This window comes from Staurois parvus, unplaced genomic scaffold, assembly GCF_062004578.1.
Source record: "Staurois parvus isolate SC_StPar_1 unplaced genomic scaffold, SC_StPar_1.0 ptg000165l, whole genome shotgun sequence".
In the NCBI taxonomy this organism is placed as follows: Eukaryota; Metazoa; Chordata; class Amphibia; order Anura; family Ranidae; genus Staurois; species Staurois parvus.
The window spans coordinates 17,912,166-17,926,715 of record NW_028317961.1 but is presented as its reverse complement, the minus strand read 5'-3'; positions in this window follow the sequence as shown (position 1 = coordinate 17,926,715).

Sequence of the window (14,550 nt, the reverse complement as noted above, 5' to 3'; positions counted from 1 at the left end):
AATCAAAATCGGCCGATTTTTTTCCAACTTTACCGAAAAACAAAAACGGCCAAAATACCGAAAAACGGCCGACCAAATCACCCACTAACGATCCGAAAATCGGCCGATTTTATTTTCGGCCGACAAATCGGCCGATTTTCGACCCATCTATGGCCTGCATAAGTGTAGAAATAATCTTTTGATGTTATTCCATATATCACCCCTATGTTTATCTGACTGCCATCAAGACATTGCGATAAAATTATTATTTCCCAAGGAACATTGATACCCTACTGTTTTCCCCTAGTTTGTTTGTTTTTCTTTTTTTTTATATTGTATTGCTGCTTTTTGACTTGCACACCGGCTATATACATTAACTCTTTAATTTTGCTCACACATAGTAAAATGTGCATGTTCTACATTAAAATGCACTTAAACCCCCAAAACAGTAACTTCTGAAAGCAGAGGCCCTGTAGAAAAAAATTATGGTAGTTGGACTACAGGGGACAGAGTTTAAGAAGATGGCTGCATTTTAACTGGGCTCCCACAGCCTAAAAGATTTCACAGACTATTACTGTGATCCCACTGACCATCAGAATTTTACTGTAATCCTGATGATTGCCAGTAACATGCTCTGTGACAGCCATGCCTGATTGCTCCCTCCCTGAGCCACATCTCTCCTCAGTTTCTGGTACCCACATGGCACTTGCAGTCTGACAATGTTAGTGCACTGGCTCTCCCTTCATCTTGCTGCCCTCCTGCTCCCCACTGTGCCTTCCCATTTGGCCAGTTGCTTCTTGCTAGCTGCCCTTGGAAGAGTACAGTGTATCAGCTGCTATTTCTCATCACAGGGCTCTCTCACTGCATAGGCTGGGGCTGGTGCTTGTTGAACACCTTCACTGAACTCCTTACTGAATTCTCCAACTGCACAGCTTATTATCACTGGCAACCAATAACCCTTTCTACGGCCCTCACAAGCTCTTTTCACAGTCAAAGACTGCTGCCCTGCTGAGCCAGTCCTTATCCAGGATGTAATACATAAGGCGAGGTACATTGGTCCTTGAAATCATCACCAGGGGCAGACTGACAACTCATGGGGCCCCCGGGCAATAGGGGATCATGGGGCCCCTGTGTCCTTGCCCAAACTCAAAAAAGCCTATGAAAAAGGTACCAGGGGCATCTCATGGGGCCCCCTACTGACCCCGGGCCCTCAGGCAGTGCCCGAGTTTCCAAATGGTCAGTCCGCCCCTGGTCATCACACTATACATTTGTATTCCACTGTCAGCTGTTGGGAAGCAGAGTGAGGAGATAAGATTGAGCTGAGCACAAGCAAGTTTTGCGTACACCAGAGGGTGCATGGGAGCTGCATGCCAACAGGCATCTCTCCCTAGCAATACGTGTCCCACTACTGCAGCCACTAGCTCTGTGTTGTAAGCTGATGGATGTTGTCATCCAAGGCTGGAAGTATCAGCAACCACCATGAAGCACACGGAAGGTGCAATTGCAGATGTGAAATCATACATGTATCTATGGGTATGGCTACATGTTTAAGAGTTTTCTGCTCCTTTCTCAGACCATTAACAGAAGGAGCAGATCAACAAGGATCTGGTCTGATCAAAGGAACAGAAAGCTCTGAAAAGCATAGCCAAGCCCATAGGAATGATGTCACTTCAGTGATTATTTAACACATTGTGGTAAGGAGGTTTCTGTACTCTATATACAGTATGATGTAATATGTGAAGTCCAGCGCTGCACTGTCTGTTAATGTATACCTTGATATATACGGACATGACCTTAATCAAAAATATGACCTTTCCCGAAACAACTTGTTGTATGTTCTCCATATATATAAAGAACTCCTGCCAATAGTTGTCAGTGAATCCCCTCTTATACTACACTTGGTAGGTGTGGCACAAAATATGCATAAGTTTCATTCTAAACAGCCACGCATCTCTTTGTTCCCCTATGAAACTACTTGAGCCTCCAGAAGTTCTCTGGATTTCCTATTCTTAAACAGTGGCACCAAAAAGGTTTTTACTATATAAAATTCTTCATGGATGTCAATAACAAGCAACCACTTTCTTCCACTATAGCAATAGAGCAATTTCCTAGTTTGTCCAATAACCTTTTCCTTTTTCTACAAATGAAATCACACTTTTGTTTTTGGGATATCCTAATCCAAGTAAAAAAAAGCAGTTTGTATTCTATACAATTTCCTCAGACAGCCGCTAGAGTATTCCTCTCTAACAATTTAATAAATGGACCGACATTTTCCCCCAACTTATGGTTGATACTCTTTTAAGATTACTGCATTTATTTTAGAAGAGTACTGCAAAATGATGCTTCATTTTTTTCATCATTCTTATAGATCCCTGCATTCCTCCTACTTTATGGGGCTAAGCTCCTCTTCTTGCTGAATTAAATATGGAAACTTAGATGTGAACCTGTTCCATGCTTTCTAGACATGCCCCAAGTTAAACGTTTTTGGGACTTAGTTGAGTATTATGCTACCACATAAATTACCTACCTTTAACCCCTGAATGGACATTTTTTGACCTACTTATATCCTGGATATTAAAATTGTAAGAGGCTGCAAACAACTTATTCTTATATCTCTTGTAGCACAGAAAACTATCCTACATACAGTAAGTGGATCTACCCAAGACCCTCCACTATATTTTTGTTTATAGATAAAGTGTCATATGATTTTTGCATGCAATTGGTAGAGGCCACTTTGCATAAGGATATACAGGTTCAAAAATTCTTTGCTGTTTGGGAATCTTTTATCCAAAACTTGCCCGAAGAAGCTCAACAATTCATAGTGCAATGCTTCCAATATACTTAATGGTACCAACTCAGACTCTTAACCAATGATCCTCCAATTGACATTCCACCTTCTACTTAAATATAAGATTAGAAAGTGTAATATTCGGTTTAAGGCCTCTCCCACCATCCCTTTGTCCACTACTCTTTGGACTGACTGACATCCATTCAAGTCTTAATTAATATTAATCTCTAGAGCCAGCATTGTTAGTTTGCTCTCAAACTGCACTGACAAACTGTACATTGTCGCATTAAAGTAAAAATTTTAAAAAAATAAATTACGTTAGTTGGAATTTGTTTATGTTCTACAATATTTGCTTTACAGTTTTAAATATATTTTTATTAAAAATACACCAAAAATAGTTTTAGTGTACTTAAACATACTTTCCAAGTTTTTGTTTTTCAAAATATAGACCTGAATATTGCCAATAAATGACACATTACACGACAGTGTTTCCAAACAATTTTATATACACACATTAAAACATTTATTTTCACCATCATATAAAAGGCTCAAAAACCCCAAGTGACCTAAATTTGGCTGTAAAATTAAAGTCATAAACACTAAGAAAAATGGTACTGTCTTTTCAGCTTTTGTGTGTGGCACTAGCTATACTAAGAAATATATGCATCAATTCCACATTATTTACAAGTGGGAATGATTTGTGAAAGCTGTCTGCTTTGTGCAGCATGGTGCTTGCCTCTGGTGTAGTTTAACCACTTCAAGTCCAGACACTTTCACCCCCTTCCTGCCCAGACCAATTTTCAGCTTTCAGTGCTATCACACTTTGAATGACAATTGTGCGGTCATGCAACACTGTACCCATATGAATATTTCAGCATTTTTTGAGACAGATAAAACTTTATTTTGGTGGTATTTATTCACCACTGGGAATTTTTTTTTTTTTGCTATATAAATGAAAGCCCAAAAAGTTTGAGAAAGCTATCTTTTTAGTAAAAACAAAAAAAATAACCCAAATTAATTTGTAACCAAAAATTATAATTCTTCAAATGACATTTTTATTTTTTTCTGATATTATTTATGCTTTTTTTTTTTAACATACTGTCACCCTAGCAGTGCAGTGTCACCATAGTGACACTGTACTACTTGTGGGGGGTGATGAATATTTTTTTTTCTCTTTTTACACTGATTTCTTTTACACCCATAAAGGCTGTAAAAGCAATCATTTCTATTTCTCTCTGGCTGCATTCTTGCAGCCATTAAGAAATACTGTGAGAGCTGTGATTGGTCACAGCTTGTCACATAGTATAAGGCTGTTGTGAATAGCCTTGTACCATGTGACCTCTGTGATCATTCACAGATTTCACAAGTAGTAAGCAATGATGTCAGGAAGTAACATCTTGTTTACTACTGTTCCTGTGATCACTGATTGGCCAATCAGTGATCACATGAATCGGGACCTCACATCGAGGTTCCGTATAGCGATCGGTGCCACTTGCTCCCAGGGAGCATGCACAGGCACGTGAATGCAGGTGACGTTTAGAAACGTCAACCCTCTCCTGCAGCACTCCCATCGGGCCGTTTTTAGACATGGGCCGGATGGGAAGTGGTTAAAGAATGAAAAATGTAAGATGTGATCATGTTTGCATTGCTAGTAAGATTTCAGATAGCTTTAAGATATTATTATTATTATTATCATTATTGTTAGCAAGGACATTGTGGTTGGAGAATGTGCATTGTGGGTGGGGTTGCATATGAGTGTGCTTACTGTAACATTAATTATTTGTGTTTGTTTCTGGCCCCCATGGGGAGGTATAGGCTCAGCTCCTTGCACAGAAAGAAAGGACTGCAAAAGATGGAACAGTGGTAATTATTTCAACTACCCTAAAGTTTACTAGTGTAAAGACTGCTGTAACAGTAAAAAAGTGGAACATTATAAACTTATTACAAACCAATTGTATTGTACAGTTTAGAGAAGCCCCAACTAGACATAGTGCTGTTTTGGACCTGGTAATATCAAACAATGCAGAGTTTATTACAAATGCCTATATAGAGTAAAAGAACATCTGGGACCATAACATGATTTAATTTAATTCAAGTTGTAAATGACAAGTGCATACTTGATTTTAGGGAGGCTGCTTTTCAATACTTGGACTGCAAGCAAATATTGTCATAAAAAACAGAGAACAGAAATGGGATTGTTTAAAATCAACTATTTGCAAACATGTTGCAAAATCTAAAAATCTAAAAGTCCAATGGTTAAAATGCCGTACAGAATAGAAAAGGGCATTTAAAAATCTAAAAATGAAGGAACACTTTCATCATTTTAATGTTATAAAGAGAGGATAAACGGCATCTCTGTTGTGTATCATTATTAATTGGAAATATGTCTGACCTGGGGAAGTCTTACAGGTATGAAAGGTGTGGCATAGAGTGCCTCGATAACTTTTACAGAAAGGCATGTTGGACGCCCCTGATCTAAGGCTAGAGGAAGTCAGTGTGCACTGAAAACATTTCAATTTAGGAGGGAGACTGGAATCCAGAGGTTCCTGGTGCAGGGAAGAAGGTACCTGGGCCAAGGAAGCAGAGCCTGGAGTTTGTTCAGAAAGGCATAGGGTAGCTTGATGCAGGGGAAAGGGCCACCTGGTCTAGAAGTTCCTCCGTAGAGCTATGGTAGCGGTTCAGACCCATTTTCTTATGGCTCTTCTTGCCCATCTAATAAGGACTGTACCAGGGCACTCTCACTTGCCAGCACATGGTGCAAGATCCTTCACTGATGGAGTTACCTGTTTCAGGTTTTTTAGTTGGGTGCCCTAAGTACTCTTCAGGGCTTTTAGCTTTTGCATTGCTGGTGATCTGTAGCTGTAATAAGCAGCAAAGCAAAAGAGTGTGTGGAGCACTAAAAGCTCTGCATGCGGACATGCCATGGGACTCTTATTTTTTTCTAACCTATTTAAAAATTATATAACATTTGGGAATAAAAGTTACATTTGTGTATTTGCATATGAAACCTAGCTATGTAGTTGAATATAGTACTTACAGGATTAACAAGTGGACCTAAATTCAGTTTTTGATTGAGCAACTATGTGGCAAATGAGGTTTAATGTTGAAAAATCTATAAGGTATACACTTTGGGGCTAAATCATGCAAGTATCATACATTCTAGGGGAGTAAAGCAAAAAACCAAAAAAGTTGTGGCAAGACAATCACATGTGCATGAAGATGTACATGTGCATGGAGTGTGCAGAGCTAGATCTTGTCCCCTGGATAGTATCACACAGCCAAAAGCAATACCAAGTATGTACACATACAAACAAATTACTGTCTTATACCAATACCTGGTCAGGCAGACAAGTAGAAATCTATATAGAAAACATACAAAAAAAATCCAATCTGGGGTGTGGGCAGTTCAAGTATCTAATTAAATACCACTAGCACTAAAAGCAAGTGTTGTCACTTGAGAAACTTGGAGAGGGATCTCCAACTGTTTATGGATAAAATTAAGGGGAGGGGGAAGACATAGAGCAAACTGCATATGGTGTAGTAGTAAAAATGGTGAACAATTTGTATAAAAAATGCACTCACAAGGAGATCATAATGTGTGTCCAGCCATCTCATATCCTTGGCCAAGGGAATCAAAAGATGGAGCTCCAGGATCTGCTGACCACTATGGTGCAGATAAGGCTGGAAGCCTAGATCCAGGAACAACCATTGTCAAACAGACTCCCATCAGGTCCACCCACCACTGATGTCACTCCTCGGGCATGCACAGAGGCATGTTTCGGGGAGCCAATCCCCTTCCTTAACCTACTTATGAACTACCCACCACAGAAAAAATAGCTGCCACCAGTGAGTGAACTACAAAATTGCACACAAATTAAAGGGACCATGCCCCATGCATTCACTAGCACTGCTTAACCTGCCCTCCTGAATTTTTCTAAGCAGTAAATCGCAGTGCAGTTGTATTTGGTATCTGCTTACTGATAAGCACTGTCAGAACTCTTAAAGAAGAACTAAGGGATAGGCAAAGAAAATCACTAGTATGCCCCCTACACAAAAAACAAAACCGTTAATAAAGTTCTGAAAATCATTACCATTTAGGAGAAAATCTAATTGGATTTTCATGACCTCATCTCTGTAATTCAAAAGATAACAGCATTTGTTCTGCCAAGGAGGAGGTGTAACAGCAGGGATTACATCATATCCTTTCCTCTCTCTCTGCAGTAAAAGGAAACTACAATTCCCATCAACCACAGGGAATTGTGAATGTGAGAGAATACACTAGGCCTATACATGTTGAATGTGTCTGAGAGTTTTGGTTCCGCCCACCACTGCAAATGGGGCTGAATTACATCACTGCTTCCTGGAGAAAGAACTACAGAAGGAATAGCTACCACTGGTTTTATAAACAGGAAACCAATGAGAATTAATAGTTTGATTTGAAAATAGGTTATTTCAGAGCAACTACTGAGTGAACCAGAAGATGGATGACATGTTCAGTGAAGGTAGAAAATCAGCAACAAGACATGTAAATAAGTTTTTGTACGGAAGTCTACTTTAATCTCTGATGCTGGGAGAGTGTTTTTGGTTCATGAAACACATTGGCTCTATTCTGTTGTGAATAAATGTTACCATTAAATTACCTTAAATTCTTTGACATTTGTTTGACACTCTCTTTGGATTGTACAGTGGGGCAAAAAGGTATTTAGTCAGCCACCAATTGTGCAAGTTCTCCCACTTAAAAAGATGAGAGAGGCCTGTAATTGGCATCATAGGTAGACCTCACCTATGAGAGACAAAATGAGAAAAAAAAAATCCCGACAAGCACATTGGCTAATTTGGAAAGAATTTATTTGCAAATTATGGTGGAAAATAAGTATTTGGTCAATATCAAAAGTTCATCTCAATACTTTGTTATATATCCTTTGTTAGCAATGACAGAGGTCAAACGTTTCCTGTAAGTCTTCACAAGGTTGGCACACACTGTTGCTGGTACGTTGGCCCATTCCGCCATGCAGATCTCCTCTAGAGCAGTGATGTTTTGGGGCTGTCGCTGGGCAACACGGACTTTCAACTCCCTCCAAAGGTTTTCTATGGGGTTGAGATCTGGGGACTGGCTAGGCCACTCCAGGACCTTGAAATGCTTCTTACGAAGCCACTCCTTTGTTGTTTGGGCGGTATGTTTGGGATCTTTGTCATGTCGGAAGACCCAGCCATGTTTCATCTTCAATGCCCTTGCTGATGGAACGAGGTTTGCACTCAAAATCTCACGATACAGGGTCCCATTCATTCTGTCCTGTACATGGATCAGTCGTCCTGGTCCATTTGTGGAGAAACAGCCCCACAGCATGATGTTGCCACCCCCATGCTTCACAGTAGGTATGGTGTTCTTTGGATGCAACTCAGCATTCTCTCTCCTCCAAACACGACGAGTTGTGTTTCTACCAAACAGTTCTATTTTGGCTTCATCTGACCATATGACATTCTCCCAATCCTCTTCTGGATCATCCAAATGCTCTCTAGCAATCTTCAGACGGGCCTGGACATGTACTGGCTTAAGCAGGGGGACACGTCTGGCACTGCAGGATCTGAGTCCCTGGCGGCGTAGTGCGTTACTGATGGTAGCCTTTGTAACGTCGGTCCCAGCTCTCTGCAGGTCATTCACTAGGTCCCCCCGTGTGGTCCTGGGATTTTTGCTCACCGTTCTTGTGATCATTTTGACCCCACAGGGTGAGATCTTGCGTGGAGCCCCAGATTGAGGGAGATTATCAGTGGTCTTGTATGTCTTCCATTTTCTAATTATTGCTCCCACAGTTGATTTGTTCACACCAATCTGCTGCCTATGCAGATTCAGTCTTCCCAGCCTGGTGCAGGTTTACAATTTTGTTTCTGGTGTCCTTCGACAGCTCTTTGGTCTTCACCATAGTGGAGTTTGGAGTGTGACTGTTTGTACTTGTTATCAGTATAAAAGACACCTGTCCACAACCTCAAACAGGTGCCATTGATACAGGTAATGAGTGCAGGACAGAGGAGCCTCTTAAAGAAGAAGGTACAGGTCTGTGAGAGCCAGAAATCTTGGTTGTTTGTAGGTGACCAAATACTTATTTTCCACCATAATTTGCAAATAAATTCTTTCCAAATCAGCCAATGTGATTGTCTGGATTTTTTTTCTCATTTTGTCTCTCATAGTTGAGGTCTACCTATGATGCCAATTACAGGCCTCTCTCATCTTTTTAAGTGGGAGAATTTGCACAATTGGTGGCTGACTAAATATTTTTTGCCCAACTGTATGTGTGTGGATTCTCAACTCTGGCCCCTTTCTTTTTTTCCTGAGGATGGTCCCATTTTGTGAAGTGCTGCTGAGCTAAGCCATTGTGCCCAGTAACAATTTCAGTGACCTTTAAAAAAATCTGAATCCTGAGCCTTTTTCTTGTCTTTATTAATTTTTCATGTCTGAGGTTTACAATCACTTCAAATGGGAGCATGCAACAACAAGCTGCAGTCTGTAAAGCAAGGAAAATACTTTATTGTATGAAACAAGGCATAGAATCCAGGAGACCTTGAAGGGGGATATGATCACCATGTATAAATACATAATTTGTCCACATAGTCTCAACCCTTCCTCCTAGATTGTAAGCTCCAACGAGCAGGGCCCTCTGTTTCCTCTGTACAAAATTGTATTGTAACTGTTATGTCCACCTTCATTTTGTAAAGCACTGCGCATATTGTTGGCACTATATAAATCCTGTATAATAATAATAGTTATTCACTTTAAGGTCATTACAAAGAACAAGAGATCACTGAATGAAAATAATGTTTTCCTTTGCAGATGGAAAGGCTTTTTCAGAGTAAGATGTGGAATGGACAACCTCTCAAACTATTTCTAGCCCGCTCTGTTGTCTTTAAAAAAAAATGCAAGCATTATTAAATGCACAGAAGATATGTCAGGGAAGGCCTGCCCTTAGTACAGGTGAATCTCCACGGAGCACAAATATGTGCATGTGCAGGGTTCTGACAAGCCGAGCAGATGTGAGGGCGCCTGGACAGAGGCGTGCGCAGTTGCGCTCGTGCATGCGCACACGCAGGCCTGCACCTGTCATTAATGCTGGCGCCAAGAGGGCTATTTAAACTGACTGCTGTGGTTATCTCATTGCCATATGGTCTTTTCCCCCTGCTCGTGTTTCCTGATTTCTGTGAGTGATTCCTGTTGCCAAACCAGCCTGTTCCTGACTTCTGCTTGATCGACTCCTGCCCTGACTTCTGGCCTGTCCTCGGATTATTCTTCTGTCTGCTCCTATCTGATTGACCTCCTGTTACTGAACCCGGCCTGTGACCCGACTATTCTCCTGCCTGCTGTTTTAAGCCTGGTCTGTCTCATCAATATAGAGACCGGCTCGTCTGACTCTGCTCCTTCTGCACACGGTGCTCAGGCATCCATCCATCCTGCACAGATACATCTGCACCCTGCTCTGGCCTGCTACTCATCAGCCCAACAGCTGTTACCGGACAGATCACAGGCCCTCATACCCCACCGAGCTCCTGCGACCGCTGTCCCACTCTCTGCAGTCCTTGAGCCGGAGTTGTACGAGAGGTCTGCCTCTTCACATCAGGCTCACTACCCAGGTACATGACAAGATAACTCGCCATTAACATTTAAAAAGCATAACTCCTGAAATTGTTGATCCAGGGAATATTTGATTGTCTTAGTTGATCATTTTTTTTTGCCTTGGTGGAGCAAAATGGATCATACTATAAGGTTTTTGTTTTTTTCTTCCCCTGGATCAACGGTGGGTCCAGGTTTCTGTGTGTATGTATGTATGTGTGTATGTATGTATGTATTGTGACAGTGTGGCGATCTGTCACCCAGGATTCTCAACAAGGCAGGTTGAGGGGCTCCAGGATAAGTGTTTGATACGGAGGAAAGTGGCTTTTCACTTTCCTCCTTTGTTTGTAAGGTCTGTTTTGGGATCTGGAGCCTGGAGATTTCAAAGAGATCTGGGAGGGATGAAATCTCCAATCCTGGGACCAGGTTTTGGAAATGGCCAGGATACTGATTGCACAGGTGTGTGCGGGCCTTTTCATAGAGTCAGGACCAAGGTTCTGGGCTCCACCCCGGCAGACAGGAGTCAGGAGGGCTCCACCCTGGCAGGCGGGAGGTCTCTGCCTTGGAGTCAGGTGGAAGCCAGACTAGCTGTGTGCTAGTGGCCAGCTGTGTGTGAGAGTCATGTTTTGGGAAGAGTCTGCAGGAGACAGACTTAAAACTGCGTACAAGCCAGGAGGCTGAATACTGTTTAATTTGCTTGATGGTGGATACCCCTGCGTGGGAAGCATTTTTGTTTATGGAACTTTTTTCTTTTAAATAAAATTGGGCAAAAAGGCCCTTAAAAAGAAGTGAGTTGCTGTGTGCTTTGAAGAAGCTCTACCATTTTGAAGCGAGTTCCCACAGTATGTATATATGTATGTATGTGTATATATATATATATATATATATATATATGTGTGTGTGTATATATGTGTGTGTGTATATGTATATATATGTGTGTGTGTGTGTGTGTGTGTGTGTATATATATATATATATATGTGTGTGTGTGTGTGTGTGTATATGTATTTGATTTAATAATGTATTCATTTTTTAATTGGTTGAACTAGATGGACTTGTTTTTTTTTTCAACCTAAATATGTGACTATTATATTTAATGTAATAAAAGCATTTTGGTAAAATATGTACTTGCTGGACTTGCATTATGGATTGCATGTTCCTCTTGCAATATGAAGCTAAAAGGACTACAGGATGGCTGTGGGTGAGAAGAATAATTCAACATGAAGAGCTTCACAGAAAGCAGGACAGCTGTAGTCACCTAGACCCTTAGCAATATAATGTGGGAGTGTAGCAAATATTTTCTTTGATTTTACTGTGGTATGAAGCCATGTGTCAAAACATACTCTAGTGAAAGTATAATAATTTATTTAAAAAATATTATAGTAAGTTTATTAGATATGTAATAACTTATTTGGGTTACATTTTAATAATACCTAACTTCTCATTGTTATTGCAACAAAACAAATAACGATTACAATTTATGATTTCATGAAGATGTTAAAAAGTACAACACATGCAATATATATAATTGACCATTTTTCCATTTACATATATTTTGTAAAATGTGTGAATTTACACTATATGATATACGAAAAAGTCATTGAGCTGCGCATTTCATACATTTTAAGATCATGTTAAAATTATGTGTTTCACATTATTTACTGGATTATTATTTGACGAGGCATTTTAAATACTCCCCTTTATTTTCAATTTTTTTTTTTTTTTTTAAAGATACAATTACAGTTAAAAATGGTTAAATAAGAGTTATAATTTGTGTGACAAAAGAAATTCTTTCTCTTTAAGGATTGTAGGATTTACACAGAAATAGTAAAATATTCACTCATGTAATGTGTTTAGAAAATCATGGGACGCCATTGAAATGAGCTTGAATACATTTACAGTTGCTAAGCTTTTGTTGCAGAAATTTTTCAATTCAATCATCCGCACATAAGCATATTTTTTTCTTTGATTCCTAGTGAGTTTTTAGGCTTAATTTATACTCACAGCTTTATTTTTATTGTTGTTAAGCTCTTTAAAATAAATGTAATCAGTGCCATACAGAGAGGATGTAAGCATTAACAATATCTATTCAGTTAAAACTGAAGCTGTATACAAATAAGTTTTATGTATATTTAAATTCTGTCAAATGGTTTGGAAAGACTTTGAAACCATTCATTAGCTTGAAAGGGAATTTAACCCACTTTAGTATATATATATATTTTTTTTGCCTTTGCAATAACTAGGTCTCCATGTTCAAGTGTCATCTGCTATCAATGAAGCAAACCTGTTCATCCAAAAGATACTATAAATGCACTTATTATAATCTGTTTTAATATATTTGTTCCTAAAGCTTTGCTTCATTCTGTACCACTACCCCAAAATTTGCAGAGTATGACTGCCAGCTTTTGTTAATAAAAAATTGCAAAATCCTACATCAACTCCTTTTCCCATGCTCCTTTTGCTATCTGCCAGTGGTAGCTGACACTTGAGTAAATATCCAAAAAAGGCAGTTTTGCAAATGGCTATCTACAGAGTTATTTTTTCTACTGGTTGGTTAACATGGTGCAATGTTAGTTGACTGATAAGCAATTAAAAAAAAGGAAAATTGTATCATACTTACCGTAATTTTCCTTTCCTGATGCCAATCCATGGAATCATACACACATGTGATATACCCTACGATGCCTACCTTCAAGCTGCTTCCTAGTTTAAATCCTCTGGGAGGTTGTTTGTGTTTCCATCAGGCAAATTCAGAGGAGGAAGCTACAGCAAAACTTGTCATCTTGGAGAGTCAAGGTCAGCCTGAAAACATAGTGCAGCCAGGCTAGAGGCTCATTCAGCCAGGTCCACCTCTACATTTGGGACAGTTCATGCAAACTGTCTATGAAGACTTTTGCAAAGTAGCAGGCTAGTTACCACAGTGTACCTGCCTCAGGTGCTACAGGGAAGAACCAGTGATTTATATGTCAATGGACTGCAACAGAATGGTAGTCTAGGCTTCCATGTCCATTGTAATGCAGCTTGATTATACAGTTAGTCCTCCCTGTTTAGCTAGTCATTTATCATATGTGTGCTGCCATGTTGGTGTCAGGAAAACGACAAATTGTATCATACTGACCGTAATTATCTTTTCATGACACCAGTCCATGGCAGCACACGAACCCTCCCTTGTTTGATCTTGATTGTACGGAGATAGGGGGAGGTTTCTTTCAGTCAGACTTTTATAGGCCCTATGGGTGGATATAGGGGTGCAGCTAGGTTGCTTTCAGTCACACTTTTATAGGTCCTGTGAGTGGATAAAGGGGCGCAGCTATATCACATGTGTATGTGCTGCCATGTTGGTGTTAGGAAATATTATTGTCTAAAGTGGTTGTAAACTCTTACATATACCCAGTGAAGTGACTGGCCTCAGTTGATACACAGAGATAAAACAAACCATATTACATAAGTTAAACCTATTTATCTGCAGTCTTCTCTTCTCTATATCTGTTTAAAGTTCAGAATTTAAATAGCTTGTCTGAGCTGTCAGAAAAAAAGGGGGTGAAGAGCTGAAATTACACTCTACAGAGTTCAGTGAGGGGAGCACTGAGTTCTGATTAGAGAAAAAAGACATCCATCCCTTCACGAAGCAAACAGGAACAGAGATGCAGATGTCAATCTGCTGGAGCTCCCTCCTCTTTCACCTCTTTTCTCTTGGTGTCAGGAAAACTTGTTAGAAGCAACTCATTCAAATAGCAGAGGAATAGGGCACCAGACAGAAATGACACTTAGTGCTCTGGACAGAGGCAAGTACACACTGTAGGGGAATATTCTTTGTTCATATTTTATGTCTAAGGTTTACAACCTCTTTAAATCTGTTGATAATCTGGTTTAACATTATCATTATTTATCTGTTCTGAATTTAAATGTAAGGTCTGCATATGATTTGATTAAGCCTCAGGACATATATGGCAGTGTCTTACTAGATTGGTTGCCTACTTTTATACAGGTCTGTGTGATAAAAATATGACTTTTCTACATTTAGACAACAGTTTAGATAACTTGCACAGTCTGATATACTTTAGGAACTGGCATTAGCAATTACTAAGATTTATGCAGCTTTTCATGATCTGCCTTCGTCATCCCTAATAAAAAGAAATATATATTTTAGGCAATCATACAGACATTTAAAGTGTCCCAAAGAAG